The sequence below is a fragment of the Sus scrofa genome, chromosome 4 (genome assembly GCF_054392235.1).
Source record: "Sus scrofa isolate SSC_HxYL_T2T_F1_AM1 chromosome 4, Sscrofa_HxYL_maternal_Yorkshire_Landrace_v2.0, whole genome shotgun sequence".
Lineage (NCBI taxonomy): Eukaryota > Metazoa > Chordata > Mammalia > Artiodactyla > Suidae > Sus > Sus scrofa.
In genome coordinates this window covers 15,432,303-15,446,101 of record NC_139386.1, presented here as the reverse complement: position 1 = coordinate 15,446,101, position 13,799 = coordinate 15,432,303, and the positions used below count along the sequence as shown (strand labels likewise).

The 13,799-nt window shown below is 41.9% G+C and overlaps 1 long non-coding RNA gene across 2 annotated transcripts in view; it reads right to left on the bottom strand.

Annotated features, from left to right (window-relative positions):
* LOC146403691 (uncharacterized) overlaps nucleotides 1-11,733 on the bottom strand; it is a 60,121-nt gene extending 48,388 nt beyond the window's left edge. The window contains exons 1-3 of one of the 2 annotated variants that reach the window (XR_014843373.1): nucleotides 9,477-11,733; nucleotides 3,799-4,130; nucleotides 2,517-2,689 (exon numbers count right to left, since the gene is read on the bottom strand). This is a non-coding gene — a long non-coding RNA (uncharacterized LOC146403691). The remainder of the gene's footprint in view (nucleotides 1-2,516; nucleotides 2,690-3,798; nucleotides 4,131-9,476) is intronic. The other variant, XR_014843372.1, reaches the window with a different exon arrangement.
* Nucleotides 11,734-13,799: the final 2,066 nt, after the last annotated feature.

Here is a 13,799-nt window from a genome sequence, read left to right as displayed (position 1 = left end):
ACAAATACCAACAAGCCAGACTTAACAATATGTAAAAGAATTAATAAGCATCATGACCAAGTTTAATCCATCACAAGAATACAAGGCTGGTTAAATAAATGAAAATCAATTAAAGCAATATACCATATAAATAAAATACAGGCAAAAACCATATTATCATCTCAATAGAAACAGAAAAAAATCGAACAAAAACTCAACTCTCTTTCATGATAAAAAAAAATATTAAACTAGAATTAAAAAGAAACTTCTTCAACATGATACACAACATCTAAGTAAAGAATTGGTATTTATTCTTTTTTGGGGGGAATTATGACTCCTTTTTATTAAAGTATAGTTATATCTTATTTTATTTTATTTTATTTTATTTCATTTCATTTTATTTCATTTTATTGTGTGTCTGTTTAGGGCCACAGCATATGGAAGTTCCCAGACTAGGGCTCGAATTGCAGCTGCAGCTGCCAGCCTGCACCACAGCCTCAGCAACTTGGAATCCACGTTGGACTTGGAATCCACGTTGTGTCTGTGACCTACACTGCAGCTCACAACAATTCTGGATCCTTAGCCCACTGAGCAAGGCCAGGGATCAAAGCCGTGTTCTCATGGATACCAGTTGGGTTCATTAACTGCTGAGCCACGACGGGAATTCCTAAAGAATAGGGTTTTTTTGGTTTTTTGGGTTTTTTTTTTTAAAAAGAGAGGGAGTTCCCGTCATGGCGCAGTGGTTAACGAATCCGACTAGGAACCATGAGGTTGCGGGTTCGGTCCCTGCCCTTGCTCAGTGGGTTAATGATCCGGCATTGCCGTGAGCTGTGGTGTAGGTTGCAGCTGAGCTGTGGTGTAGATTGCAGATGCGGATCGGATCCCACATTGCTGTGGCTCTGGCGTAGGCCAGTGGTTACAGCTCCGATTTGACCCCTAGCCTGGGAACCTCCATATGCCGCGGGAGTGGCCCAAAGAAATAGCAAAAAGACAAAAAAATAAAAATAAAAATAATAAAATAAAATAAAAAAAGAGAGAGCACCCGCTTCTTCTGGAGGTCACCCGCCTCATCAAAGTTAGAGGCAGCAAGAGAAAAGATGCAAGTTCCAACTTGTCCTCATGGATTCCAGTTTGCCTTCATGGATTCCAGTCTGTCTTTGTAGGTACCAAATTGTCCTCACTCGACTCCACTCCACATCCAGCTTTTCTTCCCAACTGCGGGCCTTGCTGACCTAGAGCAACTTCAAGGCCAGCACCAGAAGTAGGAGCAAGTCTTACACAGACTTTATCACCACCCCCTGCAGGTGTGTAAGGTCTAACACCTGTGTTGCACCCCTTGTTCCCTCACTTATGGTGGTTCTGCTGCCCTGATGGGACCATAACTGACAGAGCATGGAACAGTACAGTCAGGCAAAAGAAGTTTCCATGTGAGCTCAGCCTCGAAAGCTTAGATTTTTAAGTCATCAACATGCTAACTGCTTTCCAGTGTTCTTGTCCAAACAACACTCATCCATGCCTGTGGAGTGGACTTTGTTCCATCACAGGCCAATGTTATTTCCATCTTAGTTCATACCAATCCCTAAGATACACTCCAGAGCCAGTCCCAGGTAATATTTTTTACAATCTGCCCGATACCCATAGCTTTATGATTGCTAAACGCCAGCAAAGGCTATAAAACTCACCAGAAGTAAAGGGGGGAGAGTTTAAAGCAATTATATTCATCCAGTTTAGTGCAATCACTAAACTAGTGATTTGGGCTTTGGAATCCTGGCTCTACACTTTCTAATCACTGGGCTTTAGCCAAGTTGCTTAAATTTTCCTTGTCTGTAAAATAGGAGGATAACATCTTCATTATTAGGTTTCTGTGAAAATAAAATTTAAAAATGTGTGTCGATGGAGGATAATGTGAAAAAAAGTATGTATATAAAAGTAGGCATTCCTTTCATGGCTCAGCAGTTATCAATCCCAACTAGGATCCGATCCCTGGCCTCCCTCAGTAGATAAAGGATCTGGTGTTGCCGTGAGCTGTGGTGTAGGTCGCAGACGTGGTTCGGATCCTTCTTTGCTGTGTCCCCTAGCCTGGGAACTCCCATATGCCACCGGTGCGGCCATTAAAAAAAAAAAAGAAGAAGAATTTATATAAATGTATAGCTGGGTCATTGTGCTATACAGCAGAAGTTGACAGAACATTATAAATCAATTATAATTTTAAAAATTTAAATAAATAAATAAAATGTGTGTAAAGTACTTACTTTAGTGGTTTTTAAGTGCTCAATAATATACTAAATAGGTGTGTGTACACACACCCATACAAACATCTATCTCACCAACAGGCCTGGGAGAGTTCCATTTGTTTGATCACTGTGTCTTATCTCTAGTAACCGAGATGTTTATTATACAATAAATAAGTGGCTAAATGGATGGATGATGGATGGTGATTTTTGCTTTGCTAAGCATCTCCAGAACAGAAGGGCCAATGGGAAAGAAATGGACCTGAAAATTATGATTTTGAAACAGAAGTTAGGTCAAGGACATACCTACAGAGAAATCGCTCAAACCTGCCACAGCGCAGGCTCTGCCAGGTTTTCGTCCTTGGTCCCCCAGGGCTTGTTCTTCAAGCGTCTTGGTGTTCTGTGTTTCTTTTCCAGACTTTTATGGTCTTCAAATCCCTTTCATGAACATAATATCATTCAACCTTGGCAATGGGTCACTAAAACAGGAAACACAAATAGTAGGCCCCCATCTTACCCTCAAGGAAGGGAGTTCTAGAGAAGCTGAGCAGTCTGTTCTGATAACTAGCCAAGGGCTAGTTTCATCATAAGCCACGGCCTGACCAATGTCACTAAGCAGGGATGCAAAGAAAAACCATGAGGAAAGATGCTTTTCCATTATTAGCAAAATTATGGAGACTACATCTTGGTCTTGTACAAGCATGACACTTCTAGAAGGGGAGCCAGGGTTCTAACTCTAGGCCTGCTCACGGAACCTCAGAGGGGCCAAAAAAATGATGATTCAGGGACCAGGCCCAGTTTATTAGATTCAGTGTGCCTTGGGATGCAAAAGGAGATGATGGGAGTGCAGAGTGAGAGAAAAATCAATTTGCCATTGACTGAATCACCTCACTCTGCCCCTGCTCCACTACTTCACTCTCCCCACATTTTACAGGGTCATCAGAACAAAGTATTCTGTGCCATCTCTGGATGGAGGGACAGGAAAGACGAGAAAAGAAGAGCAATCTTTATGATTATTCCACTACTCTGTGTGAGGCACCAGCTCTGTAGGCAATTCATTCAGAATTTTTCAGAAGTTAGTTCAGATGAGAAACTGCAGGAAAAAAGGTCAGGTTCTTAGCAAGTTTCATTGCCCTGATCATTCTACTTAAAGGAGTTATCCCCTGTCGTCACTATTACACCGGCAGGGGTCTAAATTCTTTCGGGCTGTTAGAACAACACGGCTTGTAAACAACAGAAATTTATTTCTGATTTAATGAAAACTTTTTCAGCCTGTGCATGGAAACAGCCCTGAGACCCCATTCATAGAGTCCATTACAAGTCAAAAACAAACAAACAAAAACTTAACCATCTCATTAGTCTAATACTTTACAGTTTCCATAACACTAAGTATGCGTTCTATGGTTTGTGCAAATCTGTGAGATAACTATTATTTCAGTTTTATGGGTGAGAAAACAGAGCCTCATAAATGTTCAATGAGATCCTCAAGGTCATACAACTGATAAAAAGCAGAACTAGAACTAAACGGCCAAGTTCAAGTTTAGTGTTGATTCTATGCTTGAGGAATACTTAAAAGTAAGGTGCTTACTTTTATCTAGATCTTTCCTGATTTATGGATCTACATCCTCTAAGGTAGGGTCCAGTGTAAGCTCTTTACTCTGGGGGAAGAAATGTGGCTCAATGGAAAGAGCTTGGGCTGAAGTCCAGACTGGAGCTGCAGGAACCAGTTATATAATCTTGGACAAGTCTCGGCATCTCTCATCAGGCCTCCGTTTCTTCTCTCAAGTGGATGTAATAATACTTGACTGTCTGCTTCACAGTGTGCCATGATTCTCCAATAAAAATATACATATACAGACCTTCTGTATAGCACAGGGAACTCTAGCCAATAGTCTATGATAATCTACATGGGGAAAAAATCTGAAAAAAAGAATAGATGTGTGTACATGTATAAATGAATCACTTTGTTGTACAGCAGAAATGATCACTGTAAATCAACCGTACTTCAATAAAACTTTAAAAAATAAAAAACAAAACAAAACAAAAAGATATGAAAAGTGCCACAGAGACATAAGCTCAACATTACAGGATGACAGGCCTCTTGTATCTTGGCCTCCCTGCTTGGAGATCTGATCAAGACGGGGTGCCAACTTCCCCTACCCCATCTTATATTTCCATCTTATCCTGTGACTTTGCTTTTTTCCCATATCTGACCCTCCCTTTAGAATTCAGATCTAGAATTAGATAGTGTTGATGAAAACTGTATGAATATACTAAAACCCCTGTTTAACTTTTAAATATAACATATGGATGATATCTCATTGTTTTAAATGAAAAGAGGCAAATGTTAGTCCTAGTAAGAGGCACAAAGACCCACTAAGATGGTAGCAGAGGTAACATGGAGGAGAGAGATTCATTGTAGGAGAGTCTAAGGAAGAGGAAGAAGCCAAATACGATTACAATTTTAGGTCTGGGAATGAAGGAGGATGGTGGTGACATTAACGAAAGAAGGGCAAGCAAGTCTCAGAGAGACAAAGATCAACTCAGTGTAGCATACACTGTGTTTGGGATTTCAGTAGGACACATGTGTATTGGGAAGCTAGAAAATCGGGCCTGAATTACTGGGAATGGTGAGAACTTGGGAACTATCTACATAAAAGTCACGGTTAAAGACTAGAGATTGGGTAGGCGTCCTCAAGATTCAAAAAAGAAGAAAAAGAAAAAAGCCAGAGAGTTTATACCTGCAATATCCCAAGTCTTCTCTAAATTGGTGGTTTATAGTCCTTGTCAATCTATGAATTCTCTGTGTGTAGTCGTATCTGATTCTGGGCAACCCATCCCATTTTTCACGAGACATCCATTGTTCATCACAACTTATAGATTAAGGAGCTTACTATACATTCCATATGAAATTGCAAATATGGCTTTTCTATGTCAAATATTCTATGTGAGAAGCAGATGGACTTTAGATAGAACTAGTGACTACAATTATATTTTGTATATTCTTGGGGAAAATATTTGTTGGTGTGAAATTTGCAAAGAAGGATGATTTAAAAAATACAATATTTTCAAGCCCTGCCTAATCACTCCAATATCTAAATCTCCTGTATGTCTATTTATAACTGTCTGTTTTTCCTCTTGGGATTTAGACATTTGATCTTCCTTTTTGGCATGCCTGTAATTTTTGACTGGATGTCAAACACTGCAGATCAAAACCTGTGGAAGCTCTGGATAACACTGTCTTTCTCTGAATAGGATTAAGGTTTTTTTTTTCTTCAAAGATCATTTTGAGCCCGTCTGGGTTTTCTTTTAGGTTTTATTACTGTTGCTCTCTTTTGATTGTCCCCTTACTTCTAGGGCATAGTCATTAACCTGAGGGAATTACTTTAGGATATAGCTGGTATTCATATGATGTGGGCTTCCTGGGGTCTTCACTGAAATCCCAGAGTGTATTCCAAGGCCCCTCTGCTTTGGCAAGACTTTTCTCCATCCTCTATTTCCCCAGCACTCTTCGGCTGCTGAAATCTCTTCTCAGAGTTCTAGCATCCCTGCTGCTGGATTCTCAGGGTCTCCTGGAATCTCACTTCATACGCGAGCCATCCAATGACTCCAGAGAATGTGTTTGCATATTTGGGGGCTCACTTATCTGTGGGTCCCTCCTCTCTGGCATCCCCAAATGTCTACTCAGCACAGTGAGGTGATGCTTTCCACTCAGGCTCCATTCTCCTTGCTGGGAATGAGAAGTAGTCTCAGGTGATAATCTGAGGTGGATGGGGAGCTCATCTGATTTGCTGCCCTTCTCCCAAGGGTCATAGTGCTTCCATTTTCAGCTCATCATTGCTCTGCGAAGCTTGCAAATGCATTTTAAATATTCTGCCCTGCAGATCTCATAACTGTTTTTAGTGAGTATGTTAATATCACATGTTAGTCCACCCAAACCAGAAACTGTCATTAAGAAAATAGAAATAGGAACTAGCACTTGGCAACCTATTTTGGGGGCAGATGGGGAGCAATCGGAGATAGAAAATGAGAGAGAAAAGGAAATTTTGAATATGCAGTCTTAAGAAGAACAAAAGAGAAAAGTGCCATGGAGTTGGTATTATCAAAAAGAAAAACATAAGCATAAAAGGAAGGCTAAGGTAAGGACATTATCCCTGATGAGGAGCACAAGGTCATGAGCGTAGGTAGCATTTACTGATTGTTGCATGTGTTTATCTTCACCAAACAATAAGCATTTGGGGGTGGACAACAAATTTTACAGCTGTGTGTATCTTCACAGAACAGGTTTAAGCATTCAGCATAGAGTTATTCATAAGTTATACAATAAGGCAAAGTTTCAAAGATTTGAAAGGTTTGTGTTTGGGAGAGGCTGATACAGAGTCCGGTTTGGAGTGTCCTTAGCTAAGGGCTTGAGAGACACTGATTTAGCAAAGCTCCCCCGCCCCATGCCAGGCTATTTATACCCACCAGCAAATGTGCCAGGAGCATGGCATTCAGTTCATGACTCAGGAAGACAGAAAATGAATTCAATTTCCAAAGATCCCAACTCACATTTGGAGTCTGGCTTGTACTTTTCCTCTCACCCTCTTGATACTCACAAAAAGAACAGCCTTAAAGTTAAATAGACTTACATTTAGAATGGATAAGCAATGAGGTCCTGCTGCACAGCACAGGGAACTATATCCAGTCACTTGTGATAGAACATGATGGAGGATAATATAAGAAAAAGAATGTACACTTTGCTGCTCAGTCGAAATTGACAGGCTATTATAAATCAACCATACTTGAATAGAAAGAAATTTTTTAAAAGTTAGACACCTGTGAGCAGAGAACCCAAGGGACCAGACTTTAAGCCCAGTCTAAAAACTATAAAATAATTTCCTCTATTTCATCTGTCAAAACATTTTCCCCTTGCATTTGTAGAAAGGAAATCACTGTGTCCACACTGACCAGTTTGACAGCTGGACATTCCAAGGGTTGCAGGCTCCCGTCCTCTTGGCTTCTCAACCAGAGAGGAAAGATCTCCCCCTCTCTGACTCACCTCACCTCACCCCCACTCCAGAAAGAACCATGCCCATTCCCCCACGCCCTCCCCTTTCCTGTGAGTATCCAGTATCCAGCGTGTACAGATAAGTCTACACAATAGTCTAACCCAACAGAGATTACATGGACCAACAAAGTCACAGGCAAGTGGAGCTAGAAACGTCCACCCAGGACCACCTGACACAACAAAGGGTAGTGTAGTTTAGTGGTTAAGTGTGTTGGCCACTGGAGCTGCACTGAGTTCAAATCCTAGCTTTGCCACTTCCTACCTTTGTGATCCTGAGTAAACCGTAGTCTCTGTGTTTCAGTTCTCTCTTAGGTAACATAGGGATGATAAGAATACTCCCCTTGTAGTGCTGTTGTGATGACAATACGGTACCTGGCCACCCTTAGGAAGGCCTGAGAAATTGAGAAAGCTCATCGTAAGCCATAAAACACAGTGTAAATGTGCACTGCGACTACCTTCACCCCTCTTGCTGACACATCTGGTTTTTAGTCAGTCCTCGCTTGCGTGATTTCAGGAGCCGGCACTGCTGGACGGTTGAGCACCGAGAGAGTCAGCATTCTTACTGTGCTGGGTTAGACGGCCCCCACACAGCATGGAAGGTGATCGCTGGCCCTGGGGTGAGGACCAGCCCTGCCAGGGAAATAAAGCCTTCGAGTCTCAGAGCCACTTGGAACAAAGCTGCCCCAGAAGCAGCCAGGCTTAGAGAAGGGCCCTGGTTGTGGTGCCAGGCAGTCAGAAACGGGGTGGATAGGGGGGATGGAGACAGACTCTCTGACAGAGGGAAGCAACTGCCACCTCCACCTTCCCGCTCCGTGCAGAGTGGATGATCAATGACTCATTGCAAAGGGAACGTTTCTTTATAAGGACGCAATACATCTGCGTTAGGCTGATTAAAAATTGTTCCTTGTCAACTTAACAAGACATTCAAGAGTCTGGGAATGCAAATGCAGAAAGGGCCCTAGAATTTGACATACCTGCTCCACCATTTACCAGCTCTGTGACCTTGGGAAAGTTGTTTAGCTCCTCTGATTTTTCTACCTTGTCTATAAAATGGGGAATCATACTTTCACTCCACAGGTTTATTGCCAAGTGTCAAAAGAGAGGACCACATGAAATGCTGCACGTATACTGTGTCAAGCTCAGAGGAAGCAAAGAAGACAATGGCCACATGTCTCCCTCTCTCCTTCCTAAGTGAACTGTTATGTCTAAGTGTACACATGTTGAGCATTCAATTGCTTGTCAACCTGTCCACCCATGGTATCTCAGGCGTCTCCACAATTTCTAGAACTGAACTGTAGTTGCTTAGAACATAACAAAACTCCAGGATATCTTGCTCTATCAGGTTTACAGTTCTATTGCTTTCCTTGCCTTAATTCAACTATTGATTTAGTCACAAGTCAAACTGATTGATTTAGTCATGTAAAGGCTGTGCATGTAAAAAACAGATGCCTATATATGTTGTCACCAGGTAGCACTAGGTACTTTACCTTGAGCTATTTTGCTAATGTCTTAAAGTTAGAAACCTGTGCAAACTTCTTTTACCATGTTTTGTGTTTATTTTCATGTCAATGTTCCCTACTCAGCTGGGACCATGGACCACGGATTTTTGTATTGTCACTGCTTAATTTGGTATTTGGCACATATGCAGTGCTCACCAACACAGATGCTAAAGGCAAATAGATCAAAATATACAGTTCAGGAAAACAAGTCCATGGTGAAGAATTCACATAACTGCCTTCTGTAAGCAAAACTGAGCTAAATAAATTTTATTCTTTATATTTTCCTGGTGAAATGCATTCTTGCCCTTCTGATGAGCCTCAGGTAGTGCGCCTTCCTGCAAAAAATTAAAATATCTTCAAAAGTATCTTAGATCTGAGTCATAAATTTCCCATCTCTGAAGTGGAAAGGATAATATCCACTTCCTAGAGCCCTTGGGAGAAATAGATAACTCATATAAGTCTTCAATAAATGTTTACTGAATGCCTGTGATGTACCAGCACAGTTCTAGCTGCTGGGGTTAAAGCCATAAACAAAACAGATTTTTCAAAAATTCCCATCTTTCTAGTTGTCCAGGAAAGGTAACATATATGTGTACAAAGTATATAGTATGTTAGATGGTGAAACACATGCAAAGCATTTAGCATAAGGCATGATTAGTGATGAATATTCAGTATTTATGGTGATGGAGATAATGATTAGCACCAAGAGTAATTTACCAAAAAGAGTCAGCTTCTTCAAGGTCAGGCTCAAAGGCATTATTCTGGGTTAGAAGTATACGAAGATCTCAGTTCCTACAATCACTTAACAGCATGCCATCCATTTGCAGAAGGGAAGAAGGTCATCCCTGGAGATATCTGTGCTACAGCAAAGCCCGCAGAGATTTTCCTGCAGACTTGGGGACAACAATGGAAACAATTTTCACACTCAGCCACCCTTATCTAATTCACTTTTTCATTTGAGTCAGTGATCCAAACACCCCCCCCCCCCGGAAGACTTCTCATACGAAAAATGAAAGTATGTTGGCAAAAATGTATAAATTCTGTGGCCCTTTGCTTCTTGATGTCGAAAGAAATGAATCAACTTGAGTGCTGGTCCCCGTCAACGAGTCAGAGCTCAGTGTTGTAAACACTCAAGGCAGCTGACGACAACCAGAACATCTACCCTGGAATATGGTGACTGACTTTAATTCTGCATCTGAAAAAGCAAAGAGCTGCTTAGAGTTGGTATAAACATCTTCAGGTGAAAAAGCCTCATTCAGGGAAATAAGGAGCTCCATCATGAGCTCTATCAAATAGTAAGATAAAAAGCATGAAGAAGTGCATATGTTACCCCACACACACTCCCAATTAGAAAAATGGGGAGTCAGGGAGTGGGTGGGGTCCCTTTGGGTAATTATGCAACAAATCTCTGAGTTCCCTCTGGCTGAGATCATTTCTTATTATTCTTTGGAGCCTTAAAGCCCAGCAGAGGGTCAAATGTGTTGTAGACGTACAGGTGATCATGCATTTACCCCTCTTGGTCCTTCCTACCCCCACTCCACCCAGCTCTGTGCCCTGCAAGGCTGACCTTTGTGTTCTGCATCAAGGCTCCTTTGTCCTCTGGCTTCTGGTTGGGCTTGATCAATAGTGATATCAGAGTATTAACCCCTAACTCTCCCCTTGCTGGGTGGCTGTGGGTTGATGGTGTCCCAGTGGAGGCCGAATCTCCTATCTGGGTACCTTCTCCACACACACCCCTATCTCTCTGGGTTCCAGTGACTTCTCCCTTCTCTTGTACCTCAGACCTCAGAGTGGTAAGAGCTCTGTGGGGGTCCTTGGCTGAGCCACTACACAATCCCTTCATTGGTTTTCTTAAACCCTACCCTCAATTTCAAAAACAACTAATCTGTAAATGCTTCTCAAAACACCCAATAGGAACTTGCCATTAGTCCCCTTCTAGGATCCTGATTTACAGAGAATATGATTAATAATTGCTTGCAAAATAAATCGATTAGTAGACTTTAATAAACTATCCTCTTCACATATCTATATACCATTATGATCAGATGAGAGATTCAAAACCTATCTGATGACTAAAATTATCTGGAAAACTTTTTTAAAAAAATCTTTTTAGGGCCACACCTGCAGCATATGGAAGTTCCCAGGTTAGGGGTCGAATCAGAGCTGCAGCTGCCAGCCTACACCACAGCCACAGCAACTCCAGATCTGAGCCACATCTGTGACCTACGCCACAGCTTGTGACAACACTGGGAACCATAACTCACTGAACGAAGCCAGGGATCAAAACTTCATCCTCATGGATACTAACTGGGTTCTTAACCTGCTGAGCCACAGTGTGGACTCCTTGGAGAACTTTTCAAACAAACGTTCTCGGGCATATTTCAGTGAAATCTAAAGATGGAGTCTTGGAAATGTCTGAGTACAGCTTTAAGGCTCCCCAGATGAATCTGATCATCATGATGGCAGAAGAACTGACCAGGATGGCACCCTCAGAATCCCAGACCATCCTGGCCTAGAAATGGAGGCTGGTAAAGACTCTCACCACCCATACTGCTCATGGTTAGCTCCTAGAATAACTGGGTCTAGGAAGAAAAAAGACTTTTCATCTCTTATATTCCTCTTTCTTCAGTCAGGACAGTGGGGAGAAGGAACAAGGAAGAACCTTCTCCCATCATGAGCAGGTACCAGCTACTGAATGAAGTGCTGGAATGAAAGATTAGCTATTAGCTGGACAAGACTTCTACCTAGAGAGAGGCCATCATGAGGAATAATTTAGAATAATCGCCAAGAGCATGGTCTTGAAAATCTATTCCTTTGTGTTCCAGCTCTAGAACGCAGCAACTGATTAACCGTGGGCCAGGCATTAAGCCATTATGAACCCTGCTTTCCCCACCTGATTATGCTCTACCCATTCATTCATCTTCCAATCCATCAATCCATCCATCTCCACACCTGTCCAACTACCCACCCACCCAGCCATCCATTTACCTACCTTTCCATTTAACCATCCATTCATTTTTTTTTTTTTTGCTTTTTTTAAGGCCACACCCACATATGAAAGTTCCCAGACTAGAGGTTGAATTGAAGCTATGACCTACACCAACCTATACCACAGCTCATGGCAACACCAGATCCTTAACCCACTGAGGGCAAAGCCATGTCCTCATGGACACTAGTTGGGTTCATTACCACTGAGCCACAATGGGAACTCGAACCATCCATTCGTTTACCTACCTTTCCATTTAACCATCCCTCTATCTACCCACTCATCTATCCATGCAAATCATCCAGACATGGTCTATGATGTCTAAGGGCACCATTAGAATGGATTATCTTTACGGTCCTTTACAGTCTGAGATTCTGTGACTCCACAAAAACTGAATGACATATACCAAATGAACCACAGTCTCAGCAAACCCTAAAAGAGCACTCATCCAGTGAAGACACATACAACTACAACAGGAGGTAGAAAATAAAAAGAGCCTGAGGCAGGTGTGAGCAGCAGGGTGAAAGGTGGAGCTGGTTGAAGGTAAAATGGCCTGATCCACATGGAGAAAAGGGGCCCTGTTTTTGAAATGTGTGGCAGTTGGCATGGTGAATTTGAGGGGCAGGAAAAGCCGGTATCCACCTCCCCCAGCAGCCTGTACCATGCTTCACATGCACACCCTCTTTGCACAAGGGCATCTCCTCCCAGGTGGCCCCTGTTAAAGGCACAAATTGCCTGGGAAACACATCAATCAGTACCTACCTACAAGATTAGCAATCACACCATCTGTGATTCAGGATTTTATATTTTGAAGCCAAAATCAGGGCATGTGACAAGCACACAAGGAAACAAATAAAAGGTCTATTTGGAATCAGAGCTTCCTTGGAAAACCTGCCTCGTAGGGATGCTGTGGTTATAAAAAACTGGTCTCCCTGCCTCCAGTCTCACCCAAATCACTTCCCTTGTTAATAGTCAGTAGATTATTATTAAATACAAATCTAATCAAGTCATTTTCTTATTTTTTTATGTATCTGAATCTACTTGATTTGCAAGGTCCTCCTTAATCTGCCCTACATTTAATTTCTTACCAATATTTCTACCACCTACTGCCCTTATTCTGGTTTTGCTGCACTGGGATAGCTGCAGCTTCCTAAATAAGCCCCATGTTTTCACCCTCCAGCCATTGCTCATAGGATCTCTCCACCTGGGATTACTTCCTCCATTCTCTCTCTCACTCTCTTCATTTCTTTAAAAAAAAACAAAAACAGCTTTATTGAGAAATAATTAATATACAAAACTGCACATATTTAATGTATGCAATTTGATGAGTTTGGACATAGGCACATACTGGTGAAACTATCATCACAATCAAGGTAACAGACATACCCAGCACCTCTGAAAGTTTCCAGGTGCCTCTGTGTTTTGTTGTTGCTGTGCTGTTGCTGTTGTAAAAAGGGTTAACCTGAGATCTACCCTTCTAACAAATTGTTACAGGAATTACACAGTATTGTTTGCTATGTAGCACCATGGACTCTAGAACTGGATTCACCTTGCCTAACTGAAACTTTATACCCATTGAATAACTTCCCATTTCCCCTCCCCCAGGCCCTGGCCACCACCATTCTACCCTGTTTCAATGAGTTAGACTATTTCAGACACTTTTCATTCTCTAGGGCTCACTTCCTGAGTCAGCTTCTCCATTCTTACAGGCCACGAGCTGCTATCCATTGCTCCATGGGTCCTACCACACTCGATTTTTCCCTCATTCTTGGCATTCAATACCTTTTCCATGTGTTATTTTCTCATGTACATGCTCTCTCCCTCTCCTTTCCAACTTTATTGCAAATAGGAAGAGGAGGATCGCCTCTACACAGTGCTGGCTACATAGTTTCTCAGCAAGTATTTCTGTAATAATTGAGGTTTTGATCGTCAAAACAGTAGGCTTTGAGGCTGCATTACATTACCATTAACAAGTAGAAAATATAGCTGTGCCTTGAAGTTCAAGGTTCATATATCCATTTTATGAATGTAAGATACAAGGCCATGTGGATCAG